The sequence below is a fragment of the Suricata suricatta genome, chromosome 2, assembly GCF_006229205.1.
Source record: "Suricata suricatta isolate VVHF042 chromosome 2, meerkat_22Aug2017_6uvM2_HiC, whole genome shotgun sequence".
NCBI classification, from domain to species: domain Eukaryota; kingdom Metazoa; phylum Chordata; class Mammalia; order Carnivora; family Herpestidae; genus Suricata; species Suricata suricatta.
The window spans coordinates 159,067,716-159,083,979 of record NC_043701.1 but is presented as its reverse complement, the minus strand read 5'-3'; the positions used below and the strand labels follow the sequence as shown (position 1 = coordinate 159,083,979).

General features: G+C 48.7%; 1 long non-coding RNA gene across 2 annotated transcripts; it reads left to right on the top strand.

Moving 5' to 3' along the window:
• Nucleotides 1–807: 807 nt before the first annotated feature.
• On the top strand, nt 808–15,229 carry LOC115273462. 2 transcript variants are annotated; one of them, XR_003900810.1, is made up of 3 exons: nt 808–849; nt 14,412–14,494; nt 15,005–15,229. It is a non-coding gene; the product is annotated as an uncharacterized LOC115273462 (long non-coding RNA). The 2 variants fall into 2 exon arrangements; XR_003900811.1 differs by having other exon boundaries at nt 811–849; nt 14,409–14,494.
• Nucleotides 15,230–16,264: the final 1,035 nt, after the last annotated feature.

The following is a 16,264-nucleotide window of genomic DNA, read 5'->3' as shown; positions in this document are numbered from 1 at the left end:
CAGGCAGTGGGGAGCCACAGATGGTTTCTAAAATGTGGAAGAAAAAGTCAGAGCCATCCTTGGGGCTGATTACATCAATAGCAGAATGCAAAATGGGAAAAGAGAAGGTGGGGAAGTCATGACCAGGATGACACTTTGTCCCTGTGCCAGAAGTCCCACTTCCTTTTTAAAAAAATTTTTAAATGTTTTATTTATTTTTGATACAGAGAGAGACAGAGCATGAGACCCACGAATGTGAGATCATGATCTGAGCCAAAGTCGGAGGCTTTAACCAACTGAGTCACCCAGGCGCCCGGAAGTCCCACTTCCTAAGGACATCAGAGAGGTGTGAGAAAAGAAGCTTTCTCCAAGGGGGGACTGCCTGACTCTTAATCAACTGATCCATTTTTCCCCTCTCTAAATTTCTTTTCCTTAGGATTTCACCTCTGAATGACCACCAGACCTTCAGTGGACAGCTGAACCCCTTCCAGCCATTCCATCAGTTTCCCACAGTGATGTGTCGAGGAGAAGGTGGTGGCCTTAACGTCTGTGGATATGAAGGTGACAGTATTGTGGTAGTCATGCCACTTATTTGTCTGTACTCTTCAGGCTCACTGGTAAGGTAAACTGGAAGAAGGTGGGCAGCAGAAGATGATTGAACTGACAGAGACCAAAAACACACTATCTCACACAGTGACACAATACCATTCTTTTGCCTCCAGAGCTTGAGCTCTCAGAATTCTAAAGCCTCCAGAGTCCTTGGTGGGGATTCTACAGTTGCTGGGAGGCCCTGGTGGGTGGGACCACCTTTTCCTATCCTCAACACCACCTCACTGCCTTCCCAACCCTCTTCTAGCTGATCCAAATAAGGTCAGTCTGCGATGCTGTTTTAGTCTCCGTGCCAAAGTGACCCTCATGCAGGGGCCATTTGGCACTAGGAAGGGGTGGAGTTTTGAGAGAGCAGGGCCTTGAGGGATACCCCGCCAGCCCAGTCAGGAGCACCTTTGTTCAAGTGCCGTACAGGAGCTAGCGCTGGAAGGTCAGTCATCTCACCGGTCCCCACAGGGCCAGACAGCGCTTTCATATGGAGTGGAATGAATCATTCCTCTGATCCTTCGGGGCCCCAGCGCAGTCAACTGTGGGGCAGGTGAGGGGTTGACCACATGCCTCTCAGAAAGCAGTGGACCTCCGGCAACAGAGCTGAGTCTACCACTGGGCAACCAGAGAAACTGTACAAATACCCACCATCTCCTCTCTGTCCCTTTATACCAGTCATGCACCCATCTATCTCAGATACAATACGCCAAACACGCAAAGCTAGATACCTACACAAGTCCACATATGTATACAGGCAGGGATGCACATGTAAACACATGTAGTCATTTGTGTTTTGTTGTTACACTGTGTGTGAGAATCATTGTGTTTCAATGGTCACAGTATACTGTATATGACAATTTCACAAGTACGTAGAAGACCATGTATATAAATACATAGAGGAGTGCATTTACATATACATGAGCAAACATCATGCCCAGTCCCTGTGCCCTAGGGATTCATTTAAAGAAAGGGGAGGAAAAAGAGAGCAAGAACCCGATAGGGGCAAGTAGGGGTGGGGAACATGGCGGGGGGAGCACTTGAAATTGCAAGAACTACAGGGAGGCAATGAGCTGAAAAACCCAGGCCTGGCTTCTGCCTGCCCCCCACCCCTCCACAGGCCCTCCCAGAAGGGCCCAATGCTGCTGTCCCCTCACCTCCTTCGGAGCCCGACTTTTAATTTGGGCGGTGTAATTTTGGTGCGAACGGTTGGGCGCCTTTCGTTGGGAAATTGGGAGGAATGCAAACAAGATTTCACTTCATTAAACAGGGGCAAACAGTAGAGAAATTGCACTTACTTATGGAAATGACTTTTAAACATGCACAGCATTTACTGGCACTGCCCGCGCTGAAATTCCACGAGGATTATACATGTGAATAATTCACCGCGGGCCAATTAGAGCTCACTCTGTCCCTAACCCTCACCAGCTCCCATCTCATCCCATCTTGATGAAGACCCAGCTTCCTTCCTTCTCCAGCTCTCCTTCTTTCCCTCTCATTTTCAGTCTCTCACTTTTGAGCCCATGCTGTGAAGCAGGTTGTCAGTCACATTTTTAAGAGACACTTCGAACATGGTAACACACAGGTATTATAACACCTCAAACGTGTTCAGACACACATAGACAAAAGTATGCAAACCCACAGGATAAAACACTGTGATGCCTCGACACTAGCAACACATAGATACATTTTGACAACCTAAACTTGGTAATGGACTCAACAGTTGTGACAAACAGGCTTTGTAACACCTCAAACATGGCAATACACATTGTGACAACTTAATCACGACAGTCACAGGCACATATTATAACATTGTAACATAAATTCAGATGCATTACACATGCATGGTGATATATAATCATACATTGTGACAATCAAAACAATGATTCACATAGACACATTGTAACAACGTCACCATGTGATAACATGATGCTCAAACGTCATGGCATGTGCATTGTGCCAACTCAGAGAGACACACGCCATGTTGTTAAAATGCAAATACATTGCCACCAAAAGATAACCCGTGACAATTCAAAGTTTGAGTTGTACAAAGAGATACACTGGGATTATTCAAACCTCATGATAGTCTCACAATTTGGGGACAATTAAAAGAAAGGTGACATAATTACACATATTGTATCAACTCAAAACCAATACATACAGTGATGCAGGGGACACAGTGATACCCTGATAACTCAAACCTGGCAACACAATTAGCCTTACATAGCAACAGTGCAAATACAATGATATACTCGTGGTGACAATTTAAACATAATGACTCACACTCTGCTCACTGAAACATACTTGCTCACAAGAACACAAGATGACTATTCAAGCATGGAAACACACACTGGGGCCATGCAGACACAGTGAGATAGATTTAGGTACACATTATATCAACTCAGACACCCTAACGCCACCTGATAAAGTGTGATGACATCCATATTTTGGCAACTCAACATTGTAAAAATTCCAATTTATCAAGTATTCATTTACTCACATGTTGTATGAAATAGAGCATAGGGACACACACTCTGACAATCTGAACATACTGACTCGTGGAGAGGGTGAGACACACCCATGGTACATGACACACCTATACCATGGATACATGTCCACCATTGCTCTGCCCTCCTCACACAGACAGGGCCCTGGGCTGGTCTGTGATGACCTTAGTGGTGAGTGGTGACTGTGGAATAGGTGAGGGTCTAGGGGAAGCTGGTTCACACCTAGGACCTTGATGGAACCTCCTGAGATGCCCCTTTTGTGGCTTGAGCCAGCATTCAGAGTTTGGGGAACAGTTTTGTGGCCTGGGTGGCCTTGCCCCCTCACTCTGGCTCACCTCACTGCAGAATCACTTCTGTTCAGATTAATGGTTTTTGCCCTATTCCAGACGACATTGAAGGCAGGGCCAAAGAAACATCAGGCAGAGCCTGACAGGAAAGGACACTGTTGCAACTAGGAGCTTCCTTGGACCACTTAGTTTGCTTTAGGAGTCAGTGGAGGTGCGTCATCATCAGGGAATGTACCTTGTATGTGCACATGTCGCATTAGTGTGTGTTGGCTATGAGCATCAGCATGCGTTGGCATAAGTATACCGCTAGGAATCAATGTCTCTTGGGCCCAGGTGTGTCTGGGCGAGCTTTTAAATGCTCATGTATCAAAGGGCTCACCTGACTGTGTATCTTTGTAGACTTTATGTGGGTCTCTGGGAGTAACTGGGTCCAAGCTTGATTGTCTTGTATGTTTATACATACTGTTTGCATGGGCTGTTTGTGGCTTTGTTATCTTGGATATAAATGCATGTGTCAATATAAGTGTATTGTCACCATGTTAAGGTTGTCATATATGTGCCTGGGAGTAGATCAACAGGTTTTTATTATCATATGATAGATGGTGCAATTCTCTCCGCCAGGACCTCAAGACCATTAAGAACACAAAAGGCAATCATCTTGCCTAGTGCCACAACAGGTCACCTTGCCATGGGGGCTGGGAGCTGAGAAACTGACCTCTGAGAGGATCAGGCTATAGCAGGATCCTTGGTCCGATGAGTGGTCAGCACTTTTTGGCCACTCCCATTTCACAGAAGTAGACATTGAGGACAAATGGTCAGCAAGGTCATGCTGTGTGTGGACAGGGGAGAGGGAATGCTAGAGCCAGGGAGGGGGTCAGGGGGAAGGTGGCGGTTTTAGACCTGTCCACCCCTTTCCATCCATGAGGGAGAGCACTTGGGCCACAGAAGCCTTCCTCTCCCCCAGTCCCACATCTCAGCCCACCCCCACTCCCACCCTCCTCCCCCTCTTAGCCCCTCCCCACTTTCTCCCTTGCGTGTGCTCTCTCTCTCTCTCTCTCTCTGTCTCTCTCTCTCTCTCCAACGGGCACATGTCAGAGAACATTATGTGCACCGAGGATTTGCATAATTCAAGAAGCATCAAATTAAATTTGCATAATTCCTTTGATTACACTTGTTATTAAATGTAAGTGACATTGATTTACAAAATGGCCCAATATAAGGTTAATAGCAAATGTCACCTTCCAACAGGGTGAGTGTATGTGAGTGTGTGTGTGAGTGTGTGTGTGGCGGGGCAGGGGGATTGCAGGATGGACATGAGTCCTAGCGTTTCTTTTCTGCCAGGCTCAGCCCCACCCTGCCTCCTCCTGCCTGTCCCTCCCCTCAGCTACCCCAGGCCCCCAGGCTCCCCTCCTCAGGTTCTGTGTCCTGACAGGGGAACTGGCCTCAGAGTCCCCTTCTTCTTCCCCTTTCTTCCAGGGCAGGATCCAGTGAAGTTAGATTGAGGGGCAGAAGCTGAAAGTCAAAGGGGAGAGGGTCAAAGTTGCGGGCTTAATGGTTAGGGTGGTTAGGGATCAGAAGCTATGAAGTGTGGGGAGGCTTTGGAGTTTGCCCCAGAGGCATTTAGTGTCACAGGGCCAGCTACTACGTGGATATGGGGTAGCTTCTGATCTGAGGGGGACTGCGGTTCAGGACCCAGAACAGGGTGGGAAGAGGGCCTCCCTTGACAGCTGAAGGGCAGAGACAGAGGTGCACATAGCAGGATGCAGATGCTCCACCCACATTCACACATCTGTATGTGCACCCCCATACACACACAGCACAGATGTACCGCCTGTGAGGCACACACGTAGTCATGGGCATATACAGCCACATATGAACATGGAGGGACATAGGAACCACATATGCTAGTGCACTGTGTTACTTGGCTACGTGGATGACCCATCACCAAAGCACAGGAAAATGGAAACTCACAAAAACACAGGAACACACCTACTTTCCGGTAATGACAATGAGAACTTGGACAGGCCTGCTGTCCCACCTCAGGAAGGGCCTCCCCTTACCAGGGGTGCACTTCCCACTCCCTCCAAGAACCTGGAGGAGTTGAAGAGGAGAGGACCAAGGACAGGAGTGGTTGGAGGGGGCTCATTCTGTCTGCAGGTCACCACCTTTGTGGAAGCAACGAGAATCATGAGGTAAGATCCTTCCAAGATCTCTGCAGAACTTTTCTGGAGCTGCCCTCTCCCAAATCTCCTCCCTGAAGGGTCCCTTCCCTCATCCTTAATCTGCACAGTGTGTGTGTGTGTGTGTGTGTGTGTGTGTGTGTGTGTGGCAGGGGCAGCGCCTCGACATTCATCCTCTCCCTGGGTGAGAATATTGACAAGGCAGTAACTAATCATTAAACCCACTGGCCCCTTTAAACAAGAAAGGAGAATTATGGGCAGAACCATGGGGGGTAGAGGACCCCCCCCATGGGCCCTCTGAAGGGAGATATGGGCCCAGGACTGAGCTCTGAACACGCCTGAGAGCTAAATTCAACCATCACTGCCTCAAACAGAAACGAACTTGGAGCTCAAACCTGGGAGTGGGATGTACTCACAAAGCCACGGGAACACACAACTGAATACAGGTGCACCTTCACACAGGGACACATAGACGATCAAGGACCTACAGATGCGTGCACCTGTGGACATGCACAAATACATGCAGAATAGCACAGAACACATAGTAGGTGCTTCACTGATCTTAGTTCGAGGTTATTGTTATTCCCAACCACAAGTATTTACTGAGTGCCTGTCTATGTACCAAACATGACTTCAGGCCTTGGGGATACAGTGGTAAATGAGATGGATAGTAGCTGGACTCCATGTGGACTAAGGGACTGAGGATAAGGCTCTGGTCCCCACCCCTCACTGAGAGGCAGGTGCCACAGAAACCTCAACCATCAAGCTGCCTCTGGGATCTGAGGACGGGGCTGGGCCTTGTTTCCTCATCTGCCTGGGCCCTCCTTGCCCTGGACCCTTGGCCCTCGCAGAAGATTCCCCTCCCCTTTCCCAGGCCATCTCCCTTCTGCCCCATATCTAGTCCTCTCCCCACTTGCAAACCCTGACGTGTCAACCTCTGCCCCAGCTTGTTGTTGTTGTTTGTTTGTTTAAAGATTTTATTTTTAACTAATCTCTACACCTGGCATGGGGCTCGAACTCACAACTCTGACTAAAGAGTTGCATGCTTCACGGACTGAGCCAGCCAAATGCCCCATTTTTGTTTTTATTCTGTCTCTTGGAGACCGACCAGGTCCACACAGCTGTGAAGAGTGCAAGAGCATATGCACACACGCACACACACGTGCACCGACTCCTTCCCTTCTTAGGTTCTTTGCCCCAAGTAGGCTCCCCTCACCTCCTCCTGCCCTAACCAGGTGGGGACACTGCTGCTAGTCTCCTAATTAGCAAATCCACAGGCTCCTCTCAGTATTCCTTCTCCACGACCTCTGCGCATTTGGCAGCAGTTCCATCCCTCCTCCTTGAAACGGTCTCCTTTCTCAATTTCCATGACATTGCACCTTCCCACTGCCCCTCCTCCATCCCTGAACTTCCTTTGCTGGCCTCCTACCAGCTCTTCTGCCTTCTCCTATCCCCTCAGGACTGGGCCCCACAGATTCAGCCCTCAAACCTCTTCTCTCCCCTCTCTGCATTTTCATAGGCTCTATCAATTGCGACCTGACCTGTAATCGCGCTGGAAATGGACACCCAGTTGAGATATCTAACCCCCAACTCTATCTACCAAATGACAAGCTTGAATTTCCACCTGCTTGTGTCAACTGTTATGTCAAATTCAGCATGTGCAAAAATGAACACATTCATTTCTTTCACAAACATTCTGCAAGCACTGAGGATGCCCAGACTCTGTGCCAGGAACTGAGGATATGACATGGAGGACACGGTCCCTGTCCTCCAAGAGTTTAAATCTGCAAGACCCCCCCTCCTCATGCCTTCATCCTTGCACTTCCTCATCCACTTCCCCATCTCTCCCCACCCAGCAGTGTCAGGTCCTAGGAAATCTTCATTCCCATTGTCGCTGGCCCAAATCAGATCCCCTCATTTCCTGTTTCCCGAACAGTCCCCTCACCACTTGTCTAGGATGTAGTTTGTCCTGTTCAGCTCTACAAAAGCAGTCTATCCAAAGCACAGCTCTGACTGTGTCTGTTGCAGGTTGAATGGTATCCCTCCTCCTCCAAGAAAAAATGTGTCCAAATAAGTCCTAACCTCTTGAACCTGTGAATGTGACCTTATTTGGCTATAACTCCATCTGGCTCATCTCTAACCACCTCACACAGCTTAGCATAGTGTCTGGCATGCAGCTGGCCTGCTAGAAATATATTTCACATTGATGTGGTGTTCCTTTCTTCAAGGAAATTAGCATTATACCTGTCAAGGGCATGGGTTTTGGAGTCAAACAGACCTGGGATCTGGGTTAACCAATCTGTGTCCCAAGTCTCAATTTACCAACCTGTAAAATGGGATGATAACAATTCTTACCTCACAGACTTGTGAAGATTAGAAGAACCCACCTATTGTTGTACACATCTGGCACTATTGGCCAAGCTCCACTGGGCATGGTGGTTCTCTTCTTCTGGAAACCAATGTGTAGTCTGAGAGAGAGTCTTCTGACCCTATCCTATCCCTGGCCAGTGTCACCTGGTCCTAAACTATACACTTGACCTATGGGGACCAATCAGGTTTTTCTCTGGGATCCTTCACCCTGGAAAAGAGGAGAGTTGATCCTCCCCTAGTGGTGGGAGCTGCAGGTGAGAGCTCAGAATCAGAGCATCCTGGTGCCCACCCAGGTCCTGTTCCGGTACTCCTGAGGCTCTGTACCAACTCTGCCCTTCTTGCCTTTTGATTATTTGAATCTTGCTTTTATTACCTGGGGTGTCCACGCCACTTCCAGTAGATTCTCCTCTGCCTACACTGGTTCAGATTGGGTTTCTATCACTTGCAGCCCAACAGGTCTTGACTGGCACAGCACATAAAGGGTCTGACACATAGTTAGGACACAACGATTGCTAGTTCCCTCCAGGGAAGAGACTAGTGTAGTTCCGAGTCCCAGAGAGGGTGTCCCAGAAAGGAACAGAGACTTTGTTTGATTTTCCGGTTTTCACATCTGGAAGATGAGGGGATAGCCTGGTTGGGGCCCTATATTCAAAACACTTCAGCCCTCAACTGACTGTGGAATTCTCAAAATTTCATTCATGCCTTCTGATTACTAGCAGAAATAATTTAGGAACAAAAACAAACAAGCAGAATGAAAGTTTAAAGATAGGGAGGGACAAAACTAAGAAGGGAGCTTGGTGTTAATAAGGACAGAAGATTTTTAAAATTCGTGAGGGATGGTAAAGTTGGGTAGAAATGGAACCATTACAGATGATTTACACCCTGGGATCACGGGCAGGCCGGCCTGTGTTTTCATCTTGTCCCTGCCGCCCTCCACAGGGCTCTGCTCCAAGGAGAGCCGGGCTTGAAGAGAAGGAGAACAGGACTGGCGACAGATTCACCCAGATTTACACAAGAAAGTGGCCTTTGCTTGAAGGCACGTATTCCAAATAATTGCTTCTGAAAAAGGAAGTCAGCGGGGTTGCCGGCTACAGGGAGTTTCACCTTTTACTCTGCACACTTCTGTATTGTTTACTCGGTCACTCTGGGCATGGATTAACGGTTTACTTCACAGATATTTAGGAAAGCAAGAAACGTGAGTGCTGTGCACTCCCGGCTCCCTGTCCTCCTGCGGAGTCCTCCCTGGGCCTCTTGCTGAACTGAGTTCCCCTCCTTCTCCCTTTCCTGCCACAGCCCTGTGGACTCATCTTCCTTGGGCACAAACTACCCAGAGGCCTTGACGGTTAGCTGAGAGCCTGCCTGCCGCTGCCTGCCGAGGCCCCGGGACCAAAGGGGGCGGGGCAGCTCCGTCTGCTTCCCATATGGGGACATTGTCTGTCCCTGCCTGAGGGCCGCCCCCCTCCTGCCTCACATTGTCCCCTTGCTGTCGCCTGCTGGCCCAAGCCCTGGCCTGCCTCTTCCCTTTTCATTAGCCTCCTAGTGGCAGCCCCGGGCGGGACGGGGGGGGGGGGGGGGGGGGGGGGGGGGGGGGGGGGGGGGGGGGGGGGGGGGGGGCTGGGATTGGCTTGTTCTTCTCCAGCCTTGGAGCCCCTGGCCAGCTCACCCTGGACTCTTCCCAGCTCAGAGTCTCAGCCTCGAGTGCACACGCGGGGGTCGTGGAAGGAGCTCCAGGCCGCCAGGGCTCCCTCTGCGCTGGTGACTCTGCTGGCCCTGGCTCAAGCCCCAGAAGAGGAGTGGGGAGGAGAAGGCCACAGCTGCCCCCCCATCTCCCTTGCACAACACCCCCTTGCTTTATGATTCCTGGCCCAGTAGGACTGAGGCTGGGAGCCCTTGCAGTTATTCAGGTCTGGGGCTGTCACACTGGGGGCAAATCTAGGGAGTGAGGTAAGGGGACGGAATACTTCATTCCAGCCATGCTCTGACTCTGTGGGAGAAGAGTCACTGGGGCTTGTCTATAGTGGATAATTTCCCACAAAGCCTTTTCCTGGGTGTTGAAGACAGATCACATAACTGGTGTGGAGTCCAGGAGAGACCAAAAGACATACACCCAATGACTTCAGCCTCAGCCCTCAGCACACACTCAACCTGAGACCCTCACTCCAACAGGCTACACTCCACCCCTTCTTCTCACCAGATGGTGTTCATCCAGACCTCTTAAGAGTTTTCTCCTCTATCCATCATTTGAGACCCAGGTCAACGTTTTTTTTCTTCCAGAAGCTTCCCCCAGCCCCCTTTACCTCCTTACCCTCCCCCATATGATCCAGTTGAAGGGGGTCTGAAAATTTGCATGGCCTTCGAGCTCCCAGATGATGGTGATGCTGTAGGTTCAGGAGAAGAGCTGATTTGGGTCATTCCCTAGGCATGGGACTCTTAAGGGGGAGATGGGAGGAATGAAGAGGGTTGAGGAGTCCAATACAAAGGCAGAGAAAGGCTCTTTGGGAAACATTCTTACACACACACTCACAGTGTATGTTGCTTAGTACAAAGACTACGGAACTTAAAGCCAAGAGACTTGAATTATCCCCCACTCACCCACTCTCGGGCTACCGGGCTTTGTACAAATCTTTTGTAGCCTCAGTTTCCTCCTCTGTAAATAAGGAAGATAAAAATCCTGACTGTGAGTTTATTGGGTGCATCTAATAAGATTATGCCTGTGAAAGCGCTTTGTAAACTCTCAGAGCTAGACAGGTATTAGCTTACGAGGTTGTGAGATTTATTGTATTTATCAGACACACAGTGTTTACTATGTGTCACACAGTGCTTTAAGTGCTTTATAAATATTAACTCATTTATCCATCACCATATCCTATCAAGGAGGAACTTATTATTAGGATGATGATTCTCAGCTTATAGATGGGAAAACTGAGGTTGAGTAACTTGCTCCAAATCACACAGCCAGCAAACGGCCGAGCTTGGGTTTGAACTGTCTGGCTCCTGCATGTACTGCTCAACCCCAGTCTGTGCCACCTCGGAGTGTCAGCCTTTACTTCTGTCAATGTGTGTGTATTTGTCTGTGTGTGTTATCCGAGTTTAGAAGAAGTTCTGCTTCCCATGGGTGGTTGCACATGTGTGCAAAGTATGTGCAATGTGATAAGAGCGACAGTGATGAGTTACTGCCCATTCACTTCTCTCTGCTGGGCACTGTGCTGACCAACACTATCGTCGAGTTCCTACTGCCCCTCATGGTAGAGCCTATTATCACTTCCATTTTCTGTTGAGGAATGCTGAGTGAGGTCAGCTAACTTATCCAAGGTCATACACCTAGAGATGAGTGTGGGGGGGTGGGTTTAAACGGATGCCTTCAGAGTATTTACTCTTAACTCCTATGTTGCACTGAATGTGTCTCTATGATCAGTGTGGGGATATGTCTGTCAGGGTGTGTTTGCATGTAAGTATCTGCCTTTCTATCTATCATTTGTCTGCTTCTTCTACTGCCCATTCACCCATCCATCCATCCACCCATCTATCCCTACTTGTCTGTTATTGCCACTTGGGGTCAATGCCAGGGTAGAATTTTTTAGAAACCAACATATGGGGGCCTGGAGAAGAGGTAAGAGAGAGAGTTGTGGTCTCTTTCAGCTGGTTCAATAAATTCCCAAGTTCCTGTCATGTGTTTTCTTGACTCTAGAGTCCCTGTAAGGGACAAAGCCCTGCCAAGGTGTGCAGGGGGAGAGGTCTTACCTAAAAGGGTGGATGCACACTCTTTCTCATCGCCAGCGGGCAGGTGTTAGGTGGGTACAGAGGGGCCTTATCACATTCTCTGAAGACAAATAGGGACTGACCATATGTCCATCTGTGTCAGTGCTCGTCCACGGGGCCAGAATCTGTATGTTAGGTCCAAACTAGTGTGTCTCTTCAAGGGTGATTTGCTTCATGTCTCTCCTTGACATTCCTCATTTGGGGGAGGGGGTGCTAAATCTGGGTTTAAACAAATAAATGCGAACTGAGTTAATGCTTCAAGGAAAGTGGGATTGGTGGACAAGAGAATAGAAAAAGAATTTGGGAGACAAGAAGGGGATAAATCAGTGTGACTAATAAGTTTCTTTGTGGGGTGGGTACCAAATTACCTGGATGTGATGGGGTAAGTATTATTTTCTATTTTGAAGAAAAATGTGTGATGTTTATACTGTCTCAGAACAAATAGGCCTGTGACTGATGGATAGTTTACCATTCATGTGGCTGGTTTCATGTACTTTTGACAGCTCAATCAGGATTCCAACAGTTACAAAAAATGATTTTCTTCAGGAAGTCGGAGGGAGCATGTACCCTTCACCCCTGCCCTGTGCCCACTCAGCACCATAGTGTGGAGTGAGGAGACACATGGATATACAGAACCACATGGACGTGGGCAGAGGCCCGCGGGTGCCCCCAGAGTCTTCCTGGGTTGGGCACTGGGTGTCTCACCTTCATGAATGGCCCTCCAGGCATCAGTTCAACCAGAGTCCCTTGGGACTGATGCCTGGAGGGCCGTTCATGAAGGTCCGTGAGCCCTAACTGTCTCTAAGACTGAGATTGGGAGGGGGCCTTGGAATGTGGAGAAAGAGAAAAGCCCCTCAGAAGCCAGGAGAGTCAGATCCAGATAAAGACTGGCCTTGCGGCCATGTGGATGATTTGTGGCTCCTCCAACCTGAACCCAGCCTGTGACCAAGGCACTATCTCACCTGTCTCACTCCCTGGGCAAGAAAGGGACCGTGAGGACAAGGAGAAAGGGTGTAGTGGTTCTCCTGGTCTTCAAGTGGTGGTGGCAAACACGGCAGTGGCCAAAGCAGGAAGGTGGAAGGTGGAAGGCAGTATTTGGCCATGGGGATGTGCCCAGGGCCATTTGGGGTTTGGGTTCACTTTACACATACTTCAAATAGAGCAGTCCATACTGGCAGAGATCAGTTAGAGGCAGAGGAGGTGGCCAAGCTGAAAGCACAGAAAAACTCCAGCCAGGATTGCAGGCTTTGCCAGCCCCTGAGCAGGTGACAGGTCTGAGAGCCACCCAGAGCCAGCACCACGCATTTACCTGTCCCAGACCTGCCACCAGAGATGACTCCAAGTCTCTGGTCGACAACTTGGAAAGGATTAGTGAGATCTTGACGGTGACGTTCAAGGAGGCAGTCTCAAGGTGTAACTGGTTCTGCCCCATGCACACATGGGTCCCCTTGAAGAGCAAGGCTGTTCTTGCATTTTTTTCAACATCACCCACAACCCAAGCAGACTCTGGAGTCTGACTACCCGGGTTCAAATCCCTTTTCCTCCACTTACCAGCTATGTGATCTGGGCAAGCCACTTAGCTTCTCTGAGCCTAGCTTCTTCATTTGCAAATGGGTATATATTAGAACAATCTCAAAGGCCTGCTGAGAGGATTCAATGAAATAACCTATTGTTTCTATTTAGCACAGTGCTGGGTATGTTGCAAACACTAAGTGACCATGTTACTGCACGTATGTCTTTCTCATACTTATCTTTCCATTAATATCAATGTGTGAGGGATAATTTAACATAACTTTACTTTAAAATGTATATCAAGCACTATAGTAGGTGTTGAAGATACAGTAGAGGGTGACGAATTCACTACTAGCTAGCATTTACTAAGCACCTACCCTATGGCAAAGTTGTACTAAATACTCAACATACCTTACCTCACTCACAAATGTTCTTGTCTTCATGAAGCTAACAATTGAAAAAAATTCCCTTTAGTCTATTTATTTATTTATTTAGAAAGGGAGTGTGTGTGTGTGTGTGTGTGTGTGTATATGTGCACGTGAGCAGGGGAGGGGCAGAGAGAGAAAGAGAACGGAGAGAGAAAGAGAATCCTAAGCAGTCTCTGCATAGTCAGCACAGAACCTGACATTGGGCTCGATCTCACAAACTAAATTATGAGATCATGACCTGAGCCAAAATCAAGAGTTGGATGCTTTACCGACTGAGCCACCCAACCATCCCACAATTTAAAATTTTTTTAAGTTTTTAAAAAATTTATTTAAGTAATCACTACACCCAACATGGGGCTCAAACCCATGACCCCAAGATCAAGAGTTTCATGCTCTTCTGACTGATTAGCCAGGTGCTCCATGAAGCTAACAATTTACAAGGAATTTTTACATGTAATATATAATGTCACCCTCACAAGAACCCCAGGAGGGATATGTTGCTCTAGTTCCACAGATGAGGAGTTTGAGATTGAGAAAGGTCTAGCGGATTGGAAATAATGGGACTTAGATTCAAATATAGCTCAAAGCCCATGCGAGCCCTACCGCGCCATGCCACCACCCTCACATTGCCAAATATCCCCAAGCTAGCTGTCGTGCCTAGAGAAATGGAGGTCTTATGTCCAGGGTATGTGCTCCTGTGTGGCTAGATGTCTGGGCCTGGATCCAGTTCTGCGGATGCTTATATTAACAAATAAAGGGGGTCTGTGTAACTTTTTCTGCATCTTCTACCAGAAGGAAGACCATTTATGTGGTGTTGGGGATCGTGCAGTCAAGTGCAGCTGTGGTCTGACGATGGCTCAGTGGAACTATGCTTGTGGGTATGGCGGTACATCTGCTCAGATGATTGTGGGTCTGTGTGGCTTGGTTTGTATTGGTTTGAGGGGCTCTTCTGATTCCCTCTTAAGAGGAAGGGAAAGAGGTGCTAGGAGCCGGAAGCGGGTGGCCTGCTAGCCGGCAGTTCTGGGTGGGGAACGGCTACTGGGCCTGCGCCCTGCCCGCTGGCTCCAGTGCCTGGTGCTGCTTTCAGGCCATAAGATGGAGAAGCTCATTTCCCCTTAAACACCGCAGTTTAAGGGCCCGCAGTGGGCACGGGCGGGAGGGCGCCGTGTCGCTCACGTTACAAATCAATTCATTACCGGCACTCGCAGTCGCCTCCGATCTTCAAGGATCGGGGGTTTGATGAAGAGGATTCATTTCAAGAAATAAACCTTTTAAATTAACCACGAGATGAGGGAAATTTCTTTATTTAAAAAATGCTCAGGCCCTGCTGTCTTTGTTTTCTCTCTCTTATTAGCACTGTTATTAATAACCTCACCCTCTCTCTCCAGGGGACGGTCCACCCTGCCTGCCGAGGCAGAGTGAACCACTCAGACGTGGGGAACAGGCCTCCAGCCCTGGGCTCCTCTGGCCAGATCTGTCTGCTCCATCAGGTCTCCAAGATCCAAAAATGGACCCCACCCAGGCTTCTACACCCCAGATAGATTCTCAGGCAGATGGCCATGAACCTGCTGTGTGACCTTGGGCATGTCACCTGACCTCTTTTTTCTCAACAGCAAAATGAACATAGAATCACTACTTTCTACAACTGGACCTTAGAGTCAGGAGTTTGGCCCTTGCATGTTATCAGTGAGAAATCAGGCCCCAGGAGGCAAAGTGAGTTATGTAGAGGCGCACAAAATCTTCACTGCAGAGATGATTTTGACATCAGCCTAATTCTCAGTCTAGTTTCTACCTGGAAACAAGCGTTCGGATTTGGGATCTATAAATTACAAAGCCCCTTGATACACATGATCTCCCTGGGTGTGGACTAGTAATTTGTCAGCTGTATATTACCATCCCTGTTTTACAGATGAGGAGATTGAGGGGCTCTGGGAATGTCCCAGCCAGAGTTTCAATAGGAAACATAAAAAGTATACTCTGTTGGATCATCTGAGGAAAGTTTAATGTAACAACTATTTACAAAGGTATGGACAAGGATTAGAAAAAGTACAAGTAATCGTGCAGCGTCCCAGGACCAGTAACCATTGGAAGCCATGACCAAGTCAGGTGACCAGAACCAGGAGGTGGAGCTGCATGAAGAGCTGGGGCCTCCACCAGGGAGAGGCAGATTCTGGCAGCAGCAGTCAGCATAGAAGGGAGTCAAGGAGTAAACTCCAACTCCCTCTCATCTCTCGCTGGCGCCCCCTTTTGGTCAAAGCCAAGGGAGCCTGCTGATGCAGATTGCAGGCCAGCCTCCCAAGTCCACAACAGGGTGAAGGGTGGATACCCAGCAAGGGGCAGGCGAGGGGACTTGCCAGTAAATGGCAAAGGAGATGACTTCAGGATTCTTAAGTCCAAAGACACAATCTTTTCTGCCACCCTGCTCTGCCCCAGTGATACATGGCCCCTGTCTCAAAGGAGTTTTGCACAACCAAAGGAAATGCTGGGCCTGGAGGTACATATAGCCTAGTATGAGGAATGGCTGCCCCGTCCTATGGCCACTGTAGGAAGAGCCACATACTGGCGTCATGCAATGGCAGGGAATATCATCGTGCCTCCCGTGGAGCATGTCTGCATCAGAACAGGGGTCTTCTGGAAACTGAAGGCTT